Source organism: Coffea arabica, chromosome 11c (genome assembly GCF_036785885.1).
Source record: "Coffea arabica cultivar ET-39 chromosome 11c, Coffea Arabica ET-39 HiFi, whole genome shotgun sequence".
In the NCBI taxonomy this organism is placed as follows: Eukaryota; Viridiplantae; Streptophyta; class Magnoliopsida; order Gentianales; family Rubiaceae; genus Coffea; species Coffea arabica.
In genome coordinates, this window is record NC_092330.1 from 6850757 (window position 1) to 6861855 (window position 11099).

Here is an 11099-nt window from a genome sequence, read left to right on the forward strand (position 1 = left end):
TTCATCACTAACTATTTCCAACAAAATCTGCTGAGATAAGCCCTCTAAAGAAAAAGCGTGATGCTGTGATGTGAAGTTCTTTTTGCGACTTCAAACCATTTTTTATGATATTTATGTACTATTGAATTGCTAGACTACCATTCTTTTGCATCATATTATGATCTATTAAGATTCAATCATCCTTAGAACTTAATGAATCTTGATATGATATTAGATAACTATCATGAAATATAGATTAAATAATCAGCAAGTTACCCTATCTTTGTTTAGGACAAGATTGCACTGGAAGGCATGTAGTTGTGGCTAGGTTAGCTTGATAACTATGTAAATGACAATTATGCTATTAACTGTGCTTGTGTTAATTATGGCTTTCCATGTGATTGGAAATTATATATGAGTTTATTCACAAGGCAGCCTTTGGACCGTATTGTCGCGCCCCATTTTTTAATAAAAATAAAAGATTGAGTTTGGAAAAATGTGGTTTTTGATTCAATTTTTTATTGGAAAATGAATTTTTTATTTAAAAACAAAATGAAAAAACATGGGTCTAAATGGGACTAGAAAATGCGACGATTTGATCCAAAATATAGTTTAAAAAGGGTTTTTTGAATGAAAAAATGGAGTCGCCACTTGGTATAGAGTTAAGGTGTACCAAGTCACCTAAAAATGAATTTTAAAGAAAGAAAGAAGAAACAAAGTAGAAAAACCCTTTTCAAACTACTCCAAGTCTACGAAAATTAGAGAAAAAGATTCGAGAGTCACATTTGAAGAAAGGGAAGGCAAGAATAAGAATCCAAGGCACCATTTCAACCTAGCCAAGGCTAGTTGCGCGATTTAGTCAAAGATTTTCTTATTTTAACGTAAAGATTTATCATATTTGGATGTACTATATGAATGCAAAATCCTAGACCTAGGAGGGTATCGAGGGGTCGAAATGTATCTTCGAAACTCGAATGGTGCCAATCACATTAATTGTGACGCCCAATAAAGACTTTTCGAAGAAATCACGAATAATGCAAGTCATGAGACTCGAAAGAAAGAAAAAGTAAAGAAAATAATAATATACAAATGTGTATGCCCTAAAGGAATGCATCATAATGGGTGCGGGGGACTTATACTCGTGACTTTCAATGTTCCCTTCAATAGAGGGAATACGAGCATGCTAAGGCTAGAAAAGCCAAACTCGTCCATATCCCATATCCGAGGGAGTTTTCCTAATCTAAGCAAGCAAATGGTCTAACCTAGTTTCTAATTCTTAAATAAAATGCAAATCTAATGTTATGTTTTCATACAAAGGGGTAAGGAATATATATAAGAGAAAATACGGAATAGGGGATATAGGTAGAAGGGAATATGGGATAAAGGATGTACATATATAAGAAAGTGTCATGTAACATGGTAAAAAAACCTAAAAAGTGAAAATATGCATGAGATGAAGTGATTTTATCATACAATCATGATCTAACGCGTGAAGGGCTCCTAAGGGTCTAGCATTGGACTAGCCCATATTTCTATTTTCTCACTAGCGTTGGACTAGCCAGAAATCGAACAAGAAAACCACAACTAGCGTTGGACTGGTGTGGTATCGAGAAATGGATCACAACTAGCGTTGGACTAGTGTGATAACGTCACACATTAATTATAGCCTCATAAAAACATAATAAAGCGAGTAAACACATAATATCACGTAAACACATAACACATAATCATGATATCTAGATGCAAGATTCTAAGAAAGCGGTAACATATAGCACCTAAGCATGCAAATCACACAAGCAGAAAGAGAAAGCAAATAAAACCCTAACTATTACATTTGAGGGGGGAGCCTACTACAATCTAAGAAGGGAATGCGAAATGAAATAAGGCAAGCCTAACTATTACAGCTGAGCTTTGAAATGCCTCTCAAAGAATTACATTAGAGGGCAATGAAAATTAAAGGAAAGCGAAGTAAATAACTAAATCAAATCAAGCAAAAATAAAAACAAAATAAAATAAAATAAACAAAAACGGAGTAAAGCATATAAAATCCACGAAAAACACATAGGAGCACGTTGGAAACAATAAAATCAAGAGGATAGAAGCTACCTCCCTTGCAATGGAAATCAAATGAAGGAGAAATTAGCTTCAAAACCATAAAGGGGTCAAGGCACCAATTTAATAGTAACATATAAACAAAGGCACAAAAATAAGTTAAATCAACAAATTCCTCCCAATTGCGACTTACATGAAATCAAATAATGCATAATTTCCAAGAAAGTAAATTATTGGTCAAATTTCTAAAATAAAAAAAAAACTACCAAGGACCCCATTGCAAATATTGACCAAGTATTCAAACCCAATTAAATATTTTAGGAAACTTCAAGGCCCATAAGTAATGAAAAGGTCAAGCAAAGGTTCAAATGGCAATTAATCTAGGACCTAATTGCAAAAAAGTAGAACCTAATTGGGCCTTTGTAGCATAGATAGAAGCTAAGGGGAGTAAAGTGCAACTTTTGAAAGCTATCTTTCCTTTTGCATGCAAGTCCCATGCAACTACGTTAAAGCTTGAGTTTCTACAACAACTTGCTGCATTTTCTAACACAAATTTTTGGACTTAAGCACACAGCCTTTAACCAAAGCTTTTCAACCGAAAATCATAATTCCAAGCTAAGCAATGAAGCACCTAATTACCACAATCCAAACAAGCAAGAAACCTTATAAGGAGACCAAACATTCTTCCTCCTCTTCGAAACACAAAAATCCAGAAAACAAGAACATTCAAAGGCTAAGAAAATCCAGCAACTTTGGTTTGTTCTCCTAGTTCATGTTTATGGCATAACCAAGGAAAAAAAAACTACATGCCATGTTGACCGCATAAATGAAACATCAACTTGAATTAAACTACTCAACTCTGGCCAACAAGATTTCTGAAAACAAGAGCTTTAAGCAAGAGAAAATACAAGTATTGGGGAAAAAAAACATCTTGACATTTGCAAAGAAACATTTCAACATTTACCCATTCTCCAAGATCGAACCCAAAACGCGGAAACATTGATACATCCTAAGCTATTGTTTATGAACTTCAATTTCTGCAAATCAAATCTTACGGCCAAACGAAAATTCAAACGGAGTTGGAGTAGCTAAAACTACAATACAATGCCATTATTGCAGCCTGGTATTATGTCATACGTTCCTGCTTTTAAATGGCAGCAAAACAGACCTCAAACAACCAAATCAGGCCAAACCAACCTCAAACAAACTTTAGAGCAATCAACAAGACTCCACTGAAACACAAGAAAACAGCTACTTGAGCAAACAAACAAACAGGAGAAAGGAGAATGGAGACAGCATAACAAACAACATGCCTAAAATGCAGCAAGCAACGTGAGGACTTGCCGCAATTTCGTTCGACCAGAACTTCCTCAATAGCATTGTTAGCAACACAAATGCATATACTTACTCCCAACAAATCCAATAACGCTACTACATACGGGAAAAATCAGCACAGATACAAACCAATAACTTAACAACAAAGAAATGACCATCGCTGCAATGAGCCGAAAGCTTCAAGCTCATTGCAGCAGACTTTTATGCATAATATCTCAGCCCCAACATAATCTGAGCCTAAGAAACAAGACCATCCAACAAGACTATACAAAACAAGAACCGGTAAACAACGAAAAGAGATCATCTTTTGCCTATGAAATGCACGAAAACGTAAGGAAATAGCAGAAATAAACTGCCTTCTCTCGACCCTTGGCTACACTCATGGATTCACACATGGTAGCATATATGACAAGAAGCATCACAGAGCAAATTCAACCTTCTTATACAAATCTAATAGCATATACGTAGAAAAAAAAAAAAAACACAAAAGAAACTACCTTTTTCCAGATATTTCCTCCCTTCCCTTCTTGCTTTGATTCTTTTCCAGCGGCCTCGCCTCGTTCTGGCTACTGCCTGAAACTCTTTGCTCCTCCGTGGGTTTTTCTTCCGTCCGTTGCTCTTCTTTCTCTCTGGTTTCTTCAGAAACTGTGGCCCTTCCTTTTTCTTTCGTTCGCTTCCCTTTTCTCCTTCCTTGTTTCTTTTATTTTTGTTCAGCCCGTCCGCCGCCCCCTTTACTTTGGCTCTATCTCTCAACCTTAGCCGCCAACTCCCTCTCGGCCGTTGTTTCACTCTCTCACCCTCAAAGTTCAGACTCTCTCTCTCACTCTCCAAGCCTAGACTCTCTCACACTGTGTTTCCTTTTTCAGCCGTCACCTCTCCTGTCCCCCCCAGATTCTCTCAACCGCCTTTTTTCTCTTATGGTTTTTGTTTCCTTTTCACAGCCGACCTCTCTCTTAGCTCCCTCTAAACCCTAGCCGCCTTTCTCTGGTTTCTTTCTTTTTGCCGTCCAACCTTTTCTATCCCCCCTCAAAGCTGCCTCTTTTCAGCCTTTTATATGGGAAGTTAGCTCCCGAAACCCTCATCTGGATGGTGGATAAAACTCCATTTTTCCTTGCATTTTCAGAGCCCTTGATCCTTATGTGTTTCTAGAATCCTCTTGATGGATCTTGAAGGAGTGATGTGGCCTTGTACTGAGGGCTTAAATGGGAAGAAACAAAGCCGAAAAGAATGAATCCAAATTAGACCACAATGGCTGCTGCGATTTTTGCTTCTTTATTGACCCTCCGCTTGCATTCTTGCACGAAAGAAACTGGTGCGTGTTTGCCACGAGCGCATGAAGCACCCCCTTTTTTTCTTTCTTTTTTTTTAAATTAGGTAAACAATCATCAAAAATTTCATAAACTGAATCTAGAAGAACTAAAACATATTTTTGTGGAGATTTTCCTTTTTCCATTAAATTTTATGCTAAAAACTAAAGATGAGTAATAATTAACATTTAACCAAAGAAAAATAAAAGTAAAAATAAAAGTAAATAAACTAAATTAAAATTTGGTGTCTACACGTATAATGTGAAATTTACATTAATAGTAGAGGTGGCAAAATGGGCGGGATGGGCGGGATTTGTTTGGGTTTGACAGGTGCCGAATCTGTGCAATAATAATTACTAAAAAGTCCTAATTACCACCACAATTAATTTTAAAACAAATCCAAGTACTGGAGCAGGGACCCTAAGTGTGCAATGAGTTACTTCATTCACCCTGTTCCCGAAGAGTTTGCTTGATCCGATATACCAGATTTCTCTATAAAAATATTGAATTTGCGTACAATGGCAAGTAGGGTCGATTCCACAGGGAGCGGGTAGGAAATTATTTCTTTCCAAATTAGTAGAACGAAATTGGGGGATTTTCAATGCGAGGCAAATAAAAATAAAATAAAACAAACAAAATTCAAAACTAACTCACAAAGTACAATTCACTAAAAATAGCAATTAATAAAAGTTCTACCCCAAAGATCAACTGCTCAGGCACGATCCAATTAAATGATCATCGATGCAAAGATATTTCATCCATTCATCACTAGATTGGTTATAGTTATCAATAAACTTTGACAACCAGTTCTTCCTTACTTTTTCGACAGTTAAAGTACGACCATTGACTGCTTCCCTAACCAGATAACAACCCTAGGTATGACCGTAGGAATTTAATTACCCAATTGCATTAAAACTAGAAAAACCCAACCCTAACCAATAAACACGCTAAGAGGGTTTATTTAAGCTAGATCTTACGTTTCCCCAACATAAAGCCAATTATAATGGTCGCCACTAGGTATCAACTAAATGAATAATTACGGATTCAATTTAGTTAATATGACAGTAGGCTATTAAATTAAATCAAATACCCGACCGTTGATATTCAATTAATAAAATACCCATGAACAATTAATTCAGGAAACGCACGAATAGCAATAAATTTGAAGAAATAATGAAGATTCGATTAGATCTCACAGATATTATGGATCGTGCCCTCGTGTCAACCTTTGGGTAGAGGAGAAAATTAGCCGCTCCTCATTGTATCCATCCCACGTGATTTAATTGAAACCATTCAATTAATTTCCAAAGAATTGGGGAAGATGAACTAATTGAAGGGACAACCAAGAAGGTCCTGGCTTCCCCTTTATTTTGGAGCTGCAATTACAAAGCAAAAGGCTACCAAGGAACTGTCCAGCGGAAAAGTTGAAAGTCAAAAGAGAAAGAGACGTCTAGCGCCTGGGAAAAGAAAAACTAAAGCTACTGTTTTGATTCGACATAAATCGGGCTATCTAATTTGCTGCCGAAGAAGAAACAAAAGCAAAGAAAGGCGTCTGACAAAAAGTAGAACAAGAAAAACTAAAGCTAAGGTCTTTTGAGCAGGAAAGGAACTCCAAAAGAAAAAAGGACTCTCAATCCGCGTGCAAATCTTCTTTTTGTAATGCGCCGTTAGGAGAAAAAGAAAGAGACGTCTGGAGCAAAACTTTCTCTTTTGGGGCATTAATCCTATGCTCCGGGCTCTCCTGGACCCAATTCACTAGTTAGCCCTTCCGGCTTTCGGTAACATCTACCTTTTCTGGCGTGGGCACGCCCTGAGATGAAGGATCTTCTGGAAATTTGCCTCAAGAGATCATTTTTAATGCCGACCACCTCCAATTCACACAAATATCGAATATGAGTGAAATTTCAATTCTTAGCACCGTGAATGGCCAAAATTGGGACAAAATAACATTGCAAAATGTGTCAAATAACTGCTCTATCAAATCCCCTCACACCTAGACAATGCTTGCCCCCAAGCATTTCGGAGCTCAAAGTAAAACCAAGAGAGCAGAGGTCATGGAATAGTCTATACAAACATAAGCATTTCAGGTCCCTGACAATATGGCCAAAATTAGAACACACCGGGCAGGTTGTAATTCAAAAAAAAATATATGAATACTAGAAACACTCAAATCAACGTCACGGAATGCCATTACCATAGGCTTGCACATTTATCACATCTCCACCACTCAAAAGTGAACTAAATACATAAATCAAAGGAATTTCGATAGGGTTGTAATGGGGTTCAGGTGAACGGCGGGATAAGAAGGTAAAAATAGGGTGTAATGTGTCAAGAGAATGTCTAATATTCACTACATAACCACAATGCTTTATTGGGGCAAGTTCTCAAGTAGGGCGTTTCCATTTGCTGTTTTCATTGTGCAAGTGTCGAAACTCGTTCCTCTTTTTTTTTTTTTTTTTTTTTTGGAGAGGACGTCTAGCAAGGCGTGGGCACGCCCTGAAAGACAGAGTCTTCTGCTCACCAGCTTTTTGCCGATTTCTCCCCCTTTTTTTTCCTTCTTTTCTTTCTTTTTTTTTTGGCTTTTCTTTCGATTTCAGATGTACAGAAACAGCACCATACAACATCTTTTTTACAACACTTGCGCCCATAGATTTATTTGTCTTGCACAAGTAATGAATTTCAGATATCCCTTAATGACACAAGATTGAACAAGAAAGTCTAAAAAGGTCATGGGTTATCAAACACGGCTAACAAGCAAAAGTAAAGAATAAAAGTTCAAGTTGGTTCACTATTGGGAAACGAGATGAAGGCATGGTTTGCAGAAAGGTAAAGAAGGTTAAATCCTAAATGCCCTTATCATTTCAAATGCATCCAATTCAATAAAATGTGGTCTCAACATGTACAAAATAGCAAGTTCTAGAATGCCGATACCATGTGTGATACCCACTCAATCAAACAAAAATAGAGCAAACAAGAATAATGTGCTCATGCATGGCTCAAAAGCTCTTAAAAGTTTCAAGAATGGGTCAAGTCCAGCGTATTCAACACTCAACAACACTGTCAAGGGAAAACAAAATGCATAACTAGTATATTTACCCATATACCCACGCACCTAGCAGACTAACTACAATGTTTTCATTTTTTCCATTTTTTTTTGTTTTTTTGTTTTTTTTTTTGAGTAACAAAGAAAAAAGAAATAATGGAAGCCACTCCCCCACACCTAAAACCTACATTATCCTCAATGTAAAAAAAATAACTGAAGTATTAGGAGAAAAGAAAAGAAACTTTCCTGATCACCGGGGAGAGAAAGTGAGACACTAAGGCGGAGGAGGTGAGACGGCTGCGTGCGCAAGGTGGAGTGGCGGTGGACGCAAGGTGGAGTGGTGGCGATGGACGCAACACCAACAGGAAGGAGAAGATTGAAACTAAAACAAAGGGATTAGACAAGACAGGATAAAAAAAAAAGTAGAAAAGTGGGGCTTGGGAATTTTTTTTTTTGACTTTCGTTTTTGGAAGGGTTGGAAAGCGTAGGCATGCCTTAGAAGTTTTAGTCGTCTGACCGTCAATTCCAAAACTCCATTCCTTAGGTGTGACGACCTAGCGTGGGCATGTCTAACTGCCAACTCCCTGTCACAAAATAACAACCCACTAAATGACACTAACACTTACAAAAACTTCAAAAATATAAGAAAAATAAAACAAAAGAAGCCTTGGGTTGCCTCTCAAGCAGCGCCTTTCTTTAATGTTTTTGGCTAAACATAGCACCACTCTTTAGTTTGGATGTAATTGAATTTTTCTTGTTATTGGTGGCCCTCCTCCGGGATCCACATGGCCATTGAGTGCAACATTTTTCCTAAATTTTCTCGCCATTTTTACCTCATGAATTGCTTTCATCCTATAGGACTTGTTCACAGCAACCTTGAATTTACCCCTATAAGCAAACTTAGAAAATTCTTGCACAGAGGGATTAGTGGTATACATAGCAAACACAGAATGAGAGTTAACAGGATGTTTCATTGTATTAAAAATATTAAAGTGGACTATTTCTCCATCAAATTCCATTGTGAGAGTACTCTTACTAACATCAATTTTAGTCTGGGCAGTACTCAAAAATGGTTTTCTTAATATAATGGGTGATGGATTTGGGGCACTTCTATCATCCATGTAAAACACATAAAAATCAGCCGGAAAAATTAATCCATCTACTTGTACTAAAACATTTTCAACTATCCCATCCGAATAAGCACATGTACGATCAGCCAATTGAATTATTATCCCCGTTTCTTTTAAATGTCCTAAATTTAGGGAATCATAGATTGACTTAGGCATCACATTAATAGAATCCCCTAAATCTATCATGGCATTTTTTATACTAGAATGGCCAATCTTACAGAGGATAGTAAACATACCTGGATCTCCGCATTTGGGTGGGAGTTTCCTTTGAAGTACAGCTGATACATTCTCTCTTACCATCATTCTTTCATCACCCCTTAGTTTTCTTTTGTTAACGCACAAGTCTTTCAAAAACTTTGCGTACTTGGGTACCTGCTTGATCGCGTCCAATAGGGAGATATTTACTTGAACTTTGCGGAACACATCCAGGATTTTTTTTTTCCTTTTCTGCCCTCGTTGTCTTTTCCAACCTGCAAGGAAAAGGAGCTAGATTAGATTTAATAGGGATCGAAGGAATAGATGTTACCTTAGGCTCTTCGCGAATGCGTCCTTCCTCTTCAATCTCCTTTTCTATCTCCTCCTTACTTTTGCTTTTCGAATTTACCAACTTAGGTCCCTCCACCTCTTTGTCACTCCTTAGTATCATAACACTTACATTTCTAAGGTTTGCTTCAGGCTGCGAAGGCAATTTCCCACAGATATGAGACTCCAGGCGATTAATGACAGTTGCCATTTGGCTCATTCGAGTCTCCATGTCTTTCATACCTGCTCTGGTGTCCTATTGAAACTGAGTAGAGCTTGCGACCAAGGACCTAGTCTCTTGCTGAAGTTGAGCAGTGATCGTGACTAGGGTTCTAGTCTCTTGCTGGAGCTGAGTGGTGGTTGTTGCCAAACTCTTCACAATTTCCTCCAAAGAATTTCCTGAGCTAGAGGACAAGAGTTGAGCCTTTGGTTGCCACGGTTGTTGGAATCCTGGTGGACGATTAGAAAATGAATTCTGTGGCTTGTTACCATAACTGAAATTGGGGTGGTCCCTCCAGCCCGGGTTGTACATATTGGAGTATGGGTCATACTCCTGCGTGGTGCGGGCATGCCTCCGGCCATATTTACCTGTTCCGCTCCGTCCTCTTGCAAAATAGGGCACGTGTCCGTGTAATGGTCCATACTCGTGCAAATTCCACATACTTTCGCTCGCGGCGTGTCTCTCATGGCTAATTGCCTAACAACAGATGTCAACTCTGATAGTTGTTGCTGTATGGATGAGGTCTCTACCTCGTTGACTCTATGGGTAGGGTTACTCTCACGGAAGCCAAATTGCTGGGAGTTCTCTGCCATGGTTTCGATAAGCTCCCACGCTTCCTTCGGTGTCTTGTTTGCCAGTGCTCCCCCACTCGCAACGTCAATGATACTCCTATCAGTTGATTGGAGTCCTTCATAGAAGTATTGGATTAACAGTTGTTCACTAATTTGATGCTGCGGGCATCTAGTGCACAACTTGTTAAACCTTTCCCAATATTCATACAAGGACTCTCCGGGATACTGTTTAATGCTGCAGATCTCCTTCCTCAAACTCGCAGCCCGGGATGCATGGAAGAATTTTTCAAAAAACTTCTTTTTTAACCGTGCTCATGTGGTAATACTACCTGCTGGTAGGTAGTACAGCAAATCTTTAGCTGCATCCTTGAGAGAGAACGGAAAGGCTCTCAGTCTAATTTGCTCTTCAGTGACCCCAGGAAATTTCATACTAGAGCAAACCACCTCGAACTCCTTAACGTGCTTGTGGGATTCTTTGCCAGAGAGACCATGGAAAGAAGGTAAGAGGTGAATCAACCCCGACTTCAGTTCGAAAGCAGTATTCTCAGCCAAAGTGGGGAATGTGATGCATAAGGGCTGGTGAGTCAGCTCCGGGGCAGCTAGCTTCCTTAATGTTTGGGTGTTGGCCATGTTTACTTCGTCTTCCACTGACTCGTTTGCAATAAATAAGTGCCCTTCTTTTCGTCTCCTGGTCTCTTGCCTCCGCTTACGCGCTGCCTTCTCAACCTCAAGGTCGTATGCCAATTCACCTGTGCGAAAAGAACGGGGCATAAACTAGCAAAAATACCAAGAAAAATAGAATAAAATAAAATAAAAGGTGAATTTGAAAAGAAACAAATAATCCACACCCCAACTCCCCAGCAACGGCGCCAAAAATTGACAGGTGCCGAACCTGTGCAATAATAATTACTAAAAAGTCCTAATTACCACCACAATTAA

The 11099-nt window shown here is 38.5% G+C and overlaps 1 non-coding gene across 1 annotated transcript; it reads left to right on the top strand.

Annotated features, from left to right (window-relative positions):
* Positions 1 to 10311: 10311 nt before the first annotated feature.
* LOC113717435 (small nucleolar RNA R71) lies at positions 10312 to 10418 on the top strand. The gene has a single exon (XR_003454366.1). It is a non-coding gene; the product is annotated as a small nucleolar RNA R71 (small nucleolar RNA).
* Positions 10419 to 11099: the final 681 nt, after the last annotated feature.